Here is a 17,143-nt window from a genome sequence, read left to right as displayed (position 1 = left end):
TCTTTCTTTTCTTATTCAAGTGACATTGTATGTTCGCATGCCAACACAAACATATGTACATTTCTCTATCTTCAAGGATTTGGCCATTGTCATTCATTCAACCCACCAAACAGAAAATTGTCAAAATAATCTCTCACTCCATGATGTCACTCGAATTCACATGCCATCGAATTCACACGTCAAACAATTATTTCGCCCAAATGTTACATTTAATTGTCACATTTATCATTTTACAAAATCTTTTGACCAAAAAGTGTCGGCTTCTAATTCGTTTGTGTTTTGGCCAGCCAGTCTGCCATCATTTATATTTGACTCTATGTGAGTGACCATTTCATGTTTTTTGTTACCAAGTTCAAGATAAAAAAATATTTCTCTTGTGTTTAGTTGTTTTTTTTTTTTTTTTTGTTTTGTATAATTTCCTAGAATTAAAAAGAATAGAATGTGCCTGATTTTGTAGGCACGAAAAAGCAAAAGCAACAACAACAAATAAAAGCATAAATATTGTCATGATGCCAATTGTATTTGTCTTTTTTGTGATTTTCTTGGTTTGCATGTCCCTCTGCATTGTGTGCGCTACCAAACACAATTTTGGCAAACAGTGTTGCCAATCTAAAATTAAATTAAATTCTACCAAAATTGTACATTAATTTTCAATTGATAATTTTTTGTGGTCAAAAGTATTAAAGTGTTGGTACATAAGCAGCTTGGCATCATGGCTAGGCATATTAATGTCAAAACATAACGAGGACAGGATTTGAGTGGACCTCTGGCATCCCTGTATGATATGTCGCAAAATATGCCATGTGAAGGCTTCTAACGTAAACATGGTATTAGTCTTAAACATGGAATTTCTTAATTTATGTGACTTTTGATTGATTTGTATTTTTCACAAGCGCCAAAAAATATGCAACGATTAATATCAATAAGTAAACAAGTTAAAAAGCGACTAAGTTCGGGCAGGAACAGTTGGAAGGAACTTAAAAAATTAAAAAAAAAAATAGTATAAAAATACCGGTTAAATGAAAACCGTTATTTGGGCGCTATGCAGGGACAAGGACCTGCATAAGTATTTTTTGTCATAGGCTGTAGTACCGATTCCGAACTAAAAACACAAAATTTTAAACAAGTTCGGTGAACAATGCCGCTAATATCATGAAAATACCGAATAAAGGGAGGGACCGTTATATGTAGGCTATACGAAGACCTGGACCTCCATGAACAATTTCCTCTCATAGGTTCTAGCATCCATTACAAACTTCAAATACCAAACTTGAAACAATTCCGGTGAAAAATGTAGCTAAAATCATTAAAATACCGCATAAAAGGAGGTATCGTTATATGGGAGCTATACGAAAACGTGATCCTGTATAACCACTGTTCTGTCACCGAAGATGAATCCCAACTAGAAATACCAATATTTATACAAATCCGTTGAAAACTGTGGCAATAATCATCAAAATACCGTATATCGGGAGGTACCTTTATATGGGGGCTATACGAAAACGCGGACGTATATACAATGTTCCGCCACTGGAGTTAGAACCCAGTTAGAAGGAAGTTTGTTTACATTACCTATTTGTTTGTTTGTTTACATAACCCTTGCGATGAGGGTAGGTCTCCAAAATTTTAAAAATATTGCTTTTTTAGTGAAGCATGGTTTTAGGCGCACAAAGTGAAGCATATCTTAAGTTGCTTTATACACGGCTAAGGCTAGAATCTTAAAATCTCGCTTGGGGCCACGATGGATAATCATACTATTTTGCTAGAACTAGGAGGTTCAGCTGCGAACTAATTGTTCGAACGAAGTTCGAGACAGAACGTATGCTCGAAGGCTTTGGAAGACCAAAATAAGACCCTCCCTTCCATAGGGAGGAGAAGAGGATGGCATTATCCAGAGTTGTCAACAATACTGAGGCAGGGAAATGGCAACATGTTCGTATAACTACCGTTCGAGACGGCCGAACAATTGGGTGCACAATTAACCCGAAATCGGTTGAAGGTATATATGGGAGCCAAATCATTAGTTATGAGTATTATTATTATTAATTATTTATTATTATTATTATTATATTATTATTTATTATTATTATTATTATAGTATTATTATTATTATTATTATTATTAGATTATTATTATTAGTATTTTACTTATTTATATTGTATTATTATTATTATTATTATATTATTATTATTATTATTAGTTATTATTATTATTATTATATTATTATTATTATTATTATTATTATATTATTATATTATTTATTATTATTATTATAGTATTATTATATTATTATTATTATTATTAGTTTATTATGATTTATTATTATTAGTATTATTATTAGTATATTATTATTATATATATTATTATTATTATTATTATTATTATTATTATTATTATTATTATTATTATTATTATTATTATTTATTATATTATTATTATTATTATTATTATTATTATTATTATTATTATTATTATTATTATTATTATTATTATATTATTATTATTATTATTATTATTATATTATTATTATTATTATTATTATTATTATTATTATTATTATATTATTATTATTATATTATATTATATTATTATTATTATTATTATTATTATTATTAGTATTATTATTATATTATTATTATTATTTAGTTATATTATTATTATTATTATATTATTATTATTATTATATTATTTATTATTATTATTATTAGTATTATTATTATTATTATTATTATTATTATTATTATTAATTATATTATTATTATTATTATTATTATTATTATTATTATTATTATATTATTATTATTATTATTATTATTATTATTATTATTATTATTATTATTATTATTATTATTATTATTATTATTATTATTATTATTATTATTATTATTATTATTATTATTATTATTATTATTATTATTATTATTATAGTTAAAGGATTTTACACGATCGCGAATAAAAAAATTAATTCCAAGGCGCTTCCAACTGCGCCTGATTAAATAAAACACGGATATTTAATTTTTTAACAATTATAACGATTCACAATTTAATGATACTCAAAATAATTAATTCACACTTTAATGATACTCAAAATAATTAATTACATAGAAGATATTAATATTTAACGAACTGAACTCGAAATAGCCAAAGCCAAGACTGCCGGTTGCCTTCCAACTTTGTTGACTCGATGGTTCGATTGATTCCGTTCGACCAACACGCGCTAGTATGCAGGTGCTGATACTGCAGAAAGAATTTCTCATCGCTTGCAATATCGAAATTGGATCGGAAGCGCGTGTTGCAATCAAAATGAAATGAGCTTAAGTTGCAGAAGCGACAGTGTCGCCAATGTCGTTAACTCCTCCCTCCTTAAATATCTGCGTCCCGCAGATCTGCGAATCTATAGAGGGTAGCTGGACACGTAGCTTTGGGAGATTTAGTTTCCTCGTTGATGGTTCCTTGTTCTATAAAGGTATAATCTTTACCACTCGTGATATTATTTATCTTGGTAATTAATTCATTGATCTTCTTGATAACCTGGTTCGTCTTCTGCCCAAGCTCTTCATTAATTCTGTATTGTTCATTATTATTTATGATGATATTTTCTTGGCTCCGTAGTATATTGTTCCAGTCTGTTGAATCGGGGCTTCCAGCAAGCCATTTCCACGCTGATCCGATCCAATCGATTGACCTAAGCGTTCTTCTTTGTACATTCATCAACTCATTAAGGCGTTCCTGCATCTGCAATATTTGGTATAATGATGTGGTATAAGATGAATTCCTTGTTTTTACTCGGCGGGATGTGTCGTTCAATAATAGATGAGAAATTTGCTGCCGCATCTATGTATTGTTCCAAGTTGATGGCATGTATTATCTTGAAGTTACCATCGACTATCCATCCATTACCAATTTTTATTGAAACCAGCGATGTTTTGTACTGGTAGATTTGTAAACCGTTTATAAAACCAATCAGGTTGAATGCAATGAGGAAAAATGATCCGAGATGCATGGTTATAAAGAAATATAATTTCTGAAAATAGTATAATGTAGTTATGTCAATAGGGATGAGGCGGTGATATGACAATGAAATGTGTTAATGATAATTAGTTAAATTTAGATTTTTGTATATGAAATACTTTTTTTTTTTTTTTTTTTTTTTTTTAATGCGTTTATATTTTTTTTGATGCAATTATGCAGTAATATGTGAGATTTCTTTATGAGCCAGAATATGGATAGTTCCTTGGTTTACTTTGAACGCTAAATGATGATCTAATACCATGCCGCCGTCGCATCCGTAGCCCGTGATGCAACTCGCCAGACCATGGTTTAGTGCATCATCCGGAAGCTAACCGATCTGAGCTAATTTACTTATATTTTTTTTGTATTGTATATACAATTTTTATATTCATATTTATTCATTCTTTCTTTTCTTTGTGTTATTTCTTTCATATTTTCTTTTTTTTAATGTACTTATTTCTTTCTCAATCTCCAATAGCAGAGTTATTATCAACTTTCTAGTAGATGAGCAATCAATGGTCTCTTAAGCCATGGACCATGTTTGCATTCTACGGTCAGTATCAATCACTTCCGCCGAGATTTCTGTAGTAGTAGCATTTAGTATATTTATTCATTCTTTCTTTTCTTTGTGTTATTTTTTTCATATTTTCTTTTTTTTAATGTACTTATTTCTTTCTCAATCTTCAATAGCAGAGTTATTATCAACTTTCTAGTAGATGAGCAATCAATGGTCTCTTAAGCCATGGACCATGTTTGCATTCTACGATCAGTATCAATCACTTCCGCCGAGATTTCTGTAGAAGTAGCATTTAGTTTTGGAAACTGACCTTTTTCTCGAACGTACCATGGGGACTTCGTATTGGTCCGGTTTAGTCGGGAGCAAGCATGCCTCCCCCAACCTACTAGGGTACGATTTATCCATCCCACTTACAGGAAAGCTCTTGTTAATGGTAGTTATCCTCAATTATTCATTATTGTCTTATATTCATAATTCTCAATGGACTCATACATTTTGTCCCATTTTATTTTTTTCCTCAATGGATTCGTACAATTTTTTTTAATTCTCAATGAACTCGTACAATTTGTTCCATTTTACTTTGTTCCATTTTATTTTATTCATTTTTAGTACGTAATCTTTTGTGTATTTATATGCAAGATGTATACTTTACGTGAACGAAACAAAAAGGATCAAAAATAATTATAAAGTTAGATTTTTCTTTGGACTTTTTCTATTCAAATTTTTTATATGTTCTTTGTGAATCCTTCGTCCACTCCTTGTCAACACCGTTACTCTACTGTTGCCATTGATGAAAGATCATCTTCTCGACCCTCTGAAGCAGTTAGAGTTTCATCTGAGTTCGTGCTCATTCCCTCACTCGCCGTTTCAGTAGAAGAGTGATATAAATGATGTGAAGCGGTCTTTAACCTTGAAAGAGCATCAGCCACATAGTTTGATTTACCAGGATTATAAATCAACTCGTGGTTATATTCCTCTATACGTGCCTTCCACCTTTTTAATTTGGCATTAAAATTCCTATTCCCTAGTGCAAACGTCAAAGGCTGATGATCAGTATAGATCCTGATTTTCTTTGCCCCGTATAAGTAATTTCTGAGATTATCAAGGGCCCATACAATGGCCAGCATCTCTTTCTCGTTCGTGGCATAGTTTTCCTCAGTTTTATTGAGAGACCGAGATATGTATGCTATGGGTTTATCCTTTCCCACTTCGCCTTGTGACAGAACGGCACCTAACGCGGTATTAGAGGCATCCGTTGTTAAGTTAAAAGGCTTCTCAAAGTCAGGGAAAGATAGTAGCTCTGCTGTAGTTAACATAGATTTCAGTCTATCGAAAGTTCAAGGACTCGTTATTTAGTGTAATTGACACCTTTTTGGATTGACTGGCTTTTACTTGGGCATATTCGCCTCTTGTAAGATTTGTAAGGGGTTTTGCGACTTTAGCATAATCTCGAATAAATCTCCTATAGTAGGAAGTCATTCCTAAGAAGCTTTTCAACTCTTTCAAGTTCGTGGGGGGTAACAAATTTTCAATGGACTTTACCTTGGCTGGATCCGGTTTGATTCCTTCAGAACCAACGATATAGCCAAGAAATTCCACCTCCGATTTCATGAAATGTGTTTTATCAAGATTCACCTTAAGATTAGCCTCGCGAAGTCTCCCAAAAATAATTTCTATATTCCTCAAGTGATTTTCTATATTTTCTCCAATTACTATTATATCGTCAATGTATACAAAACAGAGTTTTCCTATATACTCACGGAGGACATCATCTATCATCCTCTGAAATATTGCAGGCGCATTCTTAAGGCCAAAAGGCAATCTTAAGAATTCATATTTACCGTTTGCCGTTGAAAAAGCAGTCTTTGGGATGTCCCTTGATTTCATGGATATTTGATGAAAGCCTGATGTAAGGTCTATCGTTGTAAAATATTTTGATTTACCTAGACTAGCTAAAGTCGACGTAATGTCCGGAATTGGGTAGGTATCTGAAATTGTCACAGCATTTAGGCGTTTAAAGTCCACTACCATTCGGTATTGTTTTTCACCATTAGGTTTAGGTTTTTTGGGCACTACCCAAATAGGTGAATTGTAAGGACTCTTTGAAGGTCTTATAACTCCTTCCGAAAGTAATTCCTGTATCTGTCGTTCTACCTCTTCCCTCATACAGACTGGGTAAGGATAACTTTTAGTATATATTGGTTCCTCCGTAGTTGTCCTTATTTCTGCTTGAACGTTTGTCGAGGCAAGTTCGCTACCATCAAGTGGTCCAAAAAGTGGTTTGTATTTATCAATGAGGCTTTCTATTCTTTTCCTGACCTCTGGTGCATACTCTTCGCCTAATAAATAATTTGATTCAATTGTTACTTTTTCTTTTAATGGAATTTTAAAACAGTTTTTCAAAACTAAAACATTCTCCTTTCTATCAACTAAAGCACCTAACTCTTTAAGGGTGTCGTCTCCTATTATACCATCAAAGGTTTTAAGCGTTGGCAAAACATAAAACTCAACGGGCTCACTTATCCCTAAAAATTTAAAAAATGGTCCAATTACTTTCCTATCTATGTTAATATCTCCTCCCACTGATCGAACTTTTATTGGTTTTTCTAATAGTATGCTACCATGTGATAAGTGTGGGTTGCAAAAGTTCTTGTTAGAACCCGTGTCGATCAAAAAACAAAAAGTACCGCCATTAACAGAAGGGTATTCTATATAGGGTAAGCTTGAAGGCCTTCCCCCATAAAATTTACTTCGCCTACAGTTTCTTCCTGACAAGAGTCTCTCTCCAGCCCATTTTCAGCCATGAGGTCCTCGTCAGAAAAAGTTTCTATGTGATAAAGTTTTGCCTGTTTTATGCCTTGTTTTATGGCCGGATACCGTAGAGGTAACGCTGGCTTATTATAATTCGCATGTTCATTTACCCGAAAGTTAGAATTATTGTTATTATGCTCCCAATTTCTAGGCTGAGAATTTTTATTCAGCCATCCCGCTCGCTTAGGGAATGATTTTGGAGGTCTTGAAGGCCCAGGACGATAAGTCGTTTCTGTGGAGATTGAATCATAAGCCTTCGTCTTCGAATAAATTATGTTATTTCGCATGGTCAGATTCTGTAACTCCAAACAAGCGGAATACGCTTCAGGCAACGTTCCTGGCCGCTGTATTATAATCATACGGGAAAGCTCTAGTTTTAATCCGCGTATGAATATGTCTAACGCTCTATTCCTGTATGTTCCTACTAAGGCTTTGATGGTTTCCTCACTGTGGGACTCTGTTTTTAATTTATTAATGATGAGTGAAAGTTGATGGTTGACTGTCGAATAAAACTCATCTACGCTTGAGGATCCCTGAGACAGCTGGTTGAGCTGATGTTCCAGAGTTTGAATATCCCGTTTATCAGCGTAGTGCAGGGAAAGTATTCTTTTTATTTCCGTCCAATCACTGTCAAATACATTGTAGGATACAAGGGCTGTGTCGGCAGCGCCCGTAACTTTTTGACGGACACTTTGTATAATTGCTCGATAAATAGGTTTGTCCCTAACTATTTCAAAGTCCTTCAGTAAAGTTTCCACTGAATGAACCCAGGAAATATACTGAGTGGGATTACCTTCAAAGGTTCTTAACTCTTTCACACTGTCGGGGAGGCGACTTATATCTTTCAACTCTGTTTCAGTCCGCGGTCGTTGAAGAGATCCTTCGTCGGTGACCAGTGGTGGTATCGCGGCCACCTGGCTATTTTCTAGACGCTCTATTCTATCCAAGACATTTCCTAAAGCATTGTTGCTCAAACTAGCTTCTATCGTCCCTATCCTGTTTTCTATCGACTTCATCTGTTCCATAAACCGATTTATGGCTCCAGTCATGGTCGTTACCGTGGCCCTAAGTTCTTCCATTTCTAATTGTTGACAAGGGGGAAAAATAAAAATATTCACGTACCTGTTATGTCCTTTATGAAGAAGGTCCTTCTTGTTTTAACTTCACTTTACTTTTTTATATAAAAAAAATTCTTCTTTATATTTATTCTTTTGTAATTTTCAATTTATTTCTGTATTTAACTTCTTCTCTTCTTTTTAAATAAAAACTTCTTTATATATCAATTTTATTATTTTTTAATTTTCAATTCTTTTTATGAAGAAGATCCTTTTTGTTTTCACTTCACTTTACTTTTTTTATTAAAAAATTCTTCTTTATATTTATTCTTTCTTAATTTTCCATTTATTTTTGTATTCAACTCTTTCTCTTTTTTTATATACTTTTATTTCTATATACTTTTTTATTTCTCAATTTTATTATTTTTTTGAATTTGCAATTTTTTTTTTTGGACTGTATCCTTTTTTAATTTTCAATTCTTTTTTTGAATTTTTATATTTTGGTGAGCCTTGGCTAGGCAGCGCGACGCGACCGTTTAAAACCCTTTTACTCCTCACGGAAGGACCGTATTTCTCCGGTTTGGAGATCCACTTTTATGATCGTGGATACCTACTGAGGTACGGTTTACTTCACTTCCGCCTCGGTAACCTACGGTTATATGTTTCGTTTGGATAACTATCAGGAATACCGGATTAGCGAAGGAGGAGTTAGATTTTGTGAATTAATTTATAACTCACAGGACCACTAAGCACTTAAGTCAGGGTCCCTGCTCGGGCGCCAGTTAAAGGATTTTACACGATCGCGAATAAAAAAATTAATTCCAAGGCGCTTCCAACTGCGCCTGATTAAATAAAACACGGATATTTAATTTTTTAACAATTATAACGATTCACAATTTAATGATACTCAAAATAATTAATTCACACTTTAATGATACTCAAAATAATTAATTACATAGAAGATATTAATATTTAACGAACTGAACTCGAAATAGCCAAAGCCAAGACTGCCGGTTGCCTTCCAACTTTGTTGACTCGATGGTTCGATTGATTCCGTTCGACCAACACGCGCTAGTATGCAGGTGCTGATACTGCAGAAAGAATTTCTCATCGCTTGCAATATCGAAATTGGATCGGAAGCGCGTGTTGCAATCAAAATGAAATGAGCTTAAGTTGCAGAAGCGACAGTGTCGCCAATGTCGTTAACTTTATTATTATTACTATTATTATTATTATTATTATTATTATTATTATTATTATTATTATTATTATTATTATTATTATTATTATTATTATTATTATTATTATTATTATTATTATTATTATATTATTATTATTATTATTATTATTATTATTATTATTATTATTATTATTATTATTATTATTATTATTATTATTATTATTATTATTATTATTATTATTATTATTATTATTATTATTATTATTATTATTATTATTATTATTATTATTATTATTATTATTATTATTATTATTATTATTATTATTATTATTATTATTATTATTATTATTATTATTATTATTATTATTATTATTATTATTATTATTATTATTATTATTATTATTATTATTATTATTATTATTATTATTATTATTATTATTATTATTATTATATTATTATTATTATTATTATTATTATTATTATTATTATTATTATTATTATTATTATTATTATTATTATTATTATTATTATTATTATTATTATTATTATTATTATTATTATTATTATTATTATTATTATTATTATTATTATTATATTATTATTATTATTATTATATTATTATTATTATTATTATTATTATTATTATTATTATTATTATTATTATTATTATTATTATTATTATTATTATTATTATTATTATTATTATTATTATTATTATTATTATTATTATTATTATTATTATTATTATTATTATTATATTATTATTATTATTATTATTATTATTATTATTATTATTATTATTATTATTATTATTATTATTATCATTATTATTATTATTATTATTATCTTCTTTTTCAACAGTTCCGTCCTTGGTTCAAATAAATTCTTTTTGCAAAATATCATCTCGATCGGGCAATTAATGCGACCTCTTGTTTGTTTACAAAAACACATGGACAGACGGACGGCCACGCATAAATCGACTTAGAATGTGATTCTGTCCAGATCATCAAAAGAAACTATGGGTCTATCACGCTTTCTTTTCCATGTTACAGACAAATGCACAAAGATATAATACCCTTACCACTAAGTGGTGTAGGGTATAAATATACTCTAACTAAAAGCAACCAATTTTAGAAAAAATATATATTTTTGGTCGAAAAGTCCCAAAATGGCAACACTTTTGAGCATTGAACATTTTTTTGTTTTGTTTGATCTAATTATATTCGAATTTCAATGTTAAACAAATGTTTTTGCGGCAACCATTTGACTTTTGGGTTTGTGTTGACATTTTTTTCTTCTCTAAATTCTATTCAGGGTGTCGGGCACAAATGGTAAATTATCAGAACAAACAAAAACATAGAAGAAGGCTAAATAAGCGTGGCAACAAAGTTGAACTTTTTTTTTGAAAATACAAACACGTCTTATGTTGAACAAATAGTAACAAATAGCTATGCAACTGTAATACATGTACAGATGCATGAAGGAGGCGTTTGAATTTAATTTAAACGACATATAATGAATTACCATAGAACTTAGCTGAAGAAAGGCAAAGTAAGAATTCGGTTAAATAATGCGGAAATACAGATTTTTAATGGAAACAGCAACTAAAATTTTCCAACATTTTAAGTGGATTAAGTTGCGAAAATAAAGAGAATTTTCGCTATAAGAAATAATAGTTTTAACATTGGATGCACTTAAGTTAAATCTCTTACCAAATTTTGAAGAACTTTAAAATTTGGAGTAAATATAATATTCCCTACAAATTTTAATTGTAATTGGATCTACACATTATGTCAGAGTCATATGTAAAGTCTCTTTTCACATTTTATATTTTGCACTTTTATAGCATACTTTAGGGAGCTCCAACGAATTTTTATATTTAATAGTACCGATATAGTACTGTATAGTATTATAGTAAATGCTCTTGTATTTTATGCATTTTATACTTTTTGTATAATTATATGATTTTATACAATACTTTAAAGCGTTTCTTTTTAGATTAGAATTTCTAAAGAGCACCTAAAAGTATGCTTTAAAATCCCACAGATATTTGTGGAAAAGTCACTTAACATGTGACTGTAACATCAGCCTTAAGTTTGCATAAGCATTCCTAATTTGTATACCCTCCACCATAGTATGGAGGGTATATTGAGTTTGTCATTCCGTTTGTAACACCCCGAAATAAACATTTTAGACCCGACTTAGCGATTTCCGTCCGTCACTCTAGCTTCCGAACGATATGATTAGATTGATAAAAAATCTATATTATGTCTGCAGGACTTTTGGTATTAAAAATGCGCCACGTAGGTCCACGTTTTGGTATAACCCCCATATAACGGCACCTCCCTATTTCCGGCATTTTACCGATATTATTCACCGGAAATGTTTCAAATTTGTATTTGAAGTTCGTTATGGAGACTATAGCCTATGACAGAAAATTGTCCGTACAAGTCCATGTCTTCGTATAGCCCCCATATATCGGTACCTCTTGATATTCGGTATTTTGAGGATTTTAGCGACATTATTCACTGGAATTGTTTTAAATTTGGTATTTGAAGTTTCTAATGGATACTATAGCCTATGACAGAAAATTGGTTGGGGCGGGTTCACGTCTTTGTATAGCCCTCATATAAATCTACCTCCCGAAATTCGATATTTTGATGATTTTAGCGACATTATTCACTGGAATTGTTTCAAATTTGGTACTTGAAGTTCGTAATGGCTACTACAGCCTAAGACAGAAAATTGGCCATGTAGGTCCATGTCTTCGTATAGCACCCATGTGACGGTACCTCCCGATATGCGGTAATTTGATTATTTAGCGACATTATTTACCGGAATTGTTTCAACTTTGGTACTTGAAGTTCGTAACGGATACTACAGCCTATGAGAAAAACAGGGTTTGTGCAGATTCACGTATTCGTGTAGCCTCCAAATAATGGTACCTACAGGTATTCGGTATTTTGATGATATTAGCGACATTATTTTTCGGAATTGTTTCAAATTTGGTATTTGAAGTTCGTTATGGAGGCAGGCCCACATTTTGGGCATTTTGGGTACTTCCTTGCATTCGGTGTTTTGATGAATTTAGCTACATAATTCACCGATTTTTTAAGTTTTGCATTTGAATATTGGTCCACATCGTCGTATAGACCCTAATATAACGGCTACATTCGGTATTTTTAAGATTTTAACATAATTTTTAAGGGGTTTTAGTTTTTTGAAAATTGCAAAATTCGTTCCAAATGGTGCGGGGTATTCAAAGTTCGGCCCGGTCGAACTTACAGCTTTTTTTACTTGTTTTGCCTATGTATATAATATCTTCACAGGAAAGACAAATTTTATAACGAATTGTCCTACTTATTTTCACGAATTCGTTAAAGTTCTTAATAATTGCCTCCTAGCTCAGAATTTAAAATCCGTTATCTTTGATGAAAAATGGTGTGGCATCCAAAATTCCCAACATTAAAAATTAATGCCGTGTCCCCAAATCAAACATTTGTGCCAACCTAAGCTAATCTGTGCCAAAATAAGTGTTACAGATTATGAAAATAAACAAAATTTCAGAGCACTTCCCACCATTGTATTCGATTTACTTTCAGTTAACAAAAGAAAAAAATCTAAACTAGAAAACAAATAAATGAAACGATGAGTACATGATGCGGGCGTGAATATGGCAAACAATTATGCGCATAAATTTCAATTTAATTGAATTTGTTTGTTTACTCAACATATACTTACATATATACATGCATACCATCGGGTGGATGTGGATGTGTTTATTGAATATTACAAACAAGACCACAATAGATTGTCCAAACAAACAAAAAGATTGGATGTGGCGAATAATTACGCGCCTCTGTTCATTTGTAAACAATTGTCGTGGACTTTGTGAGTTTTTTTTGTTGCTGTTGTTGTGTAAAGTGTTAACAAATGTCAGGGCCTGTTTCCCTATTGTCATCTGTGTGGTTACGCACGGATTGACATAAATTCGAAAATGTATATTTTAAGATTTGTTGGTTAATTCATTACATCAAAGAGAATAATCCAATTAAGAATGGGTATTGTTACAATACCCAATATAAAATATAGTGGATATAAAAGTGAGTTAATTTTAAGTGTTTATATTGATCAAGAGTTTTGAGGAAAGGATTCCAAGACCAGTGTTTTTTTGTTTTTCTTAGTTTCATATTGTTCTAAATCAAATAAATGTTCTGTTTATAAATTTACTTAAGTACTTTAAGTAAATATTATGAAAATATCTAATAATATTTGAAATAATTTTTTTTTGTTCTGAAATTATTTTGGTTTAATTGATATGCTTTCGTTGTTGTGGATATTTTTTTTTTTTTTTTGACGCAAAATAGTTTTAATTGGAAAATATATTTAAAGGCCAGTAGTAAATTTTACTTTTCAATGGATATTTTTGAAATGATTTACTCGACAGAAAATTTTTTAAATGCATCATTGGATTTTTCTCAAAAATTTAAAAATGTACTCGTGTGGAAGGCAAGGCAAGAAATAAATCAAATGGATGACAACTACGATAGACATGAGAAAAATGTTATATTCTTTTGAAACAAAACATTTGTTTTTATAATTATGGATACCATTAAAAGCCTTTCGCTGTCACATTATGTCTCTTTGTCCAACCTAAGAGTTAAGTTGGCTATACGACTTCCAAATTGACCGAAATTTTCAGCCCTTATTAAAATTTCTATGCAATCCCAAGGACAGGGAGGAAGTTATTTGAACGATATCCAGGCCGTATCTATCAATAAATTGATATCATTATACTCTCAGCCAAATGGTTATAGAGGGAATGTATCATTTGATTAGACCAAAACATGTCTCATCGAAATAATGATTTAGAACCTAGGTCTCTTTGTCTATCTGGCATGAGTATCCGATTTGGTTCAAACTTGGTAAATCATAATAATATTATCGAATTTAGACCGAGTTCGGAGATGGGCAATATCGGTCCACTCCTTCCGGCACCTACTACACAAAAAGTCGAAATTTTCAAAAAACAAAAAAAAATACTTTATTGCACAGAAAGAGAAAGGACAATTCTATTTTGCCGCAACACCGATGTGTTCCAAATCCTAATATTTGCATCAGTGTAAATTCAAGTGCGAAAATGAACAATATCGGTCCACTCCATCAAATACCTGCGCCACAAAGGGTCAAAATTTTGAATAATTATAACACTTTAAAATGTGATTAAAGAGTATGATTGTCTTAAAATTACGATAGTTTTATTTAACTCAAGGCCTCATATCGGTTAACTCCTTGTGGTACCTCCCCCTCAAAGGGTCAAAATTTTGAATATCCATGAAGCTCATAAAACGCGAAATTAACATAAGATTCCATTCAGACTTGGTACGTCTCAAACAAAGGGTTCGAAATTTTGAAAAACAAAACGCTCAAAGAAAGCGAAATAAGCATCCGACGCTCTTCAGATTTTACACGCAGAAACATTTTTTCTAACATAAGATCTGTTGTGAAGATGATATATATTTGCGAACCCCTTCTGGTACCTAACCCACAAAGGGTCACAATTTTCAATACTTTCATCTTTCATAACTTGCGAAACAAGTCTGCGATTCTTTACAACTTGCTATATCGAAATATTTTTCTCAACGAGAAACCTGAGATGAATATGCAATTTATGATTTCGATATAAAGGTCCATTTTTTGTAATTTTGCCCATACCAATATTTTTATCTGTATTAGATGAAGCATGAAACTTCTTCTTCGCCAATTTAGTCCAAACCCGGTACGTCGCAATATTTACATCATTTTTATTTAGGTCCGATACGAAATGGACAATGTTGGCCCATTCCTTCGGAACCTACTGTATAGAGGATCAACAATTTGAATAATCATAACAGAAGTCAAAATATATTTGAATAATCGAACATGGGCTGGGGTATCATAACCAAAGTCGTCAGCAGTGACATCTATATCTAACTTCAGGATTTCAGCTCTATTCATTCACCCTATACCAAATTTAATACTATTTAGTACTTTATTTGACATACAAATATAGTAAGCATTCCAAACCAAATATCAAATATCAATTACATACGCAATCTATAATTTAAGAATCAAATTTAAGAATTCTATCTCTCTCTCCCTTTAACTAGTACCAAATTAAGTACCATTTAGTACTTTTCGTTCAATTAAAGTACACATTACCGAAACCATCTTCACATGTCCAGGCTACACATGAACAATGAAGCTAATACCAAATTGTACCAAATATAGTACTATTTAGTACAGTTAGCACTCTTAGTACACATTTCCAAAACTACATTCATTCATCAAACTTACTTTCCAACTTTGATTCTCATACCAATTTTTTAGCTCTATCCGTTCATATAATTCGAAGTGGTACCATTTTAAATGTCATGTACCGTTTTAGAACTTTTCGAAACCTTTAAGGTAGAATTTCCGAGAATACTTTGATACAACTATCCTGCAATCCATCAGTGACTCTCACTCCAAATTCTAGCTCTTTCCGTTTGGCCAATACAACCAATACAAGGTATTCAATTTTTGAATATATTTTTACTTTTCGTACCCTTTTCAAAAACCAAGCCTCATCAGTCGTGTTATGCACCAAGTACGAGAAACAGGGAGCGAATAGTTTCCATGTTCGACCCTGATGTAAATATGACTATGTTTGGGCTAAATCGGGCATTCGTTGTATATTTGTTATAGCTTTGGTGAGAGGGTACTAAAAAAGTGGACCCATATATTCGATTGACAAAAATATTTGGAGATTAGGAACCATTTCTCATTTTAAGAGGGTTATTATTATTGAAAATGTTGACTTTTTCGAGAGGAATGAGGGGACTAATATTGTATACTTTCGAGATATAACTAAGTGCCAATTCTAAATCCTTTCGCTCAACATGACATTTAGTTTTTTTTTAGCAATATTTTTAAAATTTTGTGAAGGTGGTACCTACAAGAGTGGACCAATATATTCGATTTTCAAACTTGATCTAAAATACACCAAAATATAAAGAAGCACTAAGTTTGAAGGAAATCGGACCCAGATTTCAAAACTTTAAGTTTTATGGGGGAGCTAATAAAAGGGGTAGACCAATAATATCCATTCTGGCACTTAACATAAGTATTATGTACATATTACGATGTGCCAAGATTGAACTTCATCGTTTATATATAGGAGGGGTAACAGAAGGAATGGGTCAACATCAGGAAGTGCCAAAATTGGACGAAATTAGATATCCCGGACCAAGAGCAGGCATGGCTAGACCGACTCCAATATCCTAAAATGGGTTTCGTCTCATAGGACCTAGGTTCTGAATTATAGTGATTTCGATGAATCACATTTTGACTGTATTATAATGATATATAACCCTTGGTATCCGTTGAATTCAACTTCCTTATTTTATTGTAAAATATCGGCAATTCTTAATCAAATTATTGATTCATTAATGCCTTATAAATTCGTTCATAAAAATTTCCCACTACTAAAACACTCCAAACACAAACGCTATAAAACAAATCTTTATGACCATTCGCTTAGTATTTAGC

General features: G+C 31.3%; 1 protein-coding gene across 2 annotated transcripts in view; it reads right to left on the bottom strand.

The window, feature by feature from the left end:
- The window catches only part of LOC131802577 (G protein-activated inward rectifier potassium channel 3-like), a 104,660-nt gene that overhangs the window by 43,047 nt on the left and 44,470 nt on the right, over positions 1-17,143 (bottom strand). The window lies entirely within an intron of this gene.

The sequence above is a fragment of the Musca domestica genome, unplaced genomic scaffold, assembly GCF_030504385.1.
Source record: "Musca domestica strain aabys unplaced genomic scaffold, Musca_domestica.polishedcontigs.V.1.1 219, whole genome shotgun sequence".
NCBI lineage: Eukaryota > Metazoa > Arthropoda > Insecta > Diptera > Muscidae > Musca > Musca domestica.
This window is presented reverse-complemented; position numbering and strand designations above follow the sequence as displayed.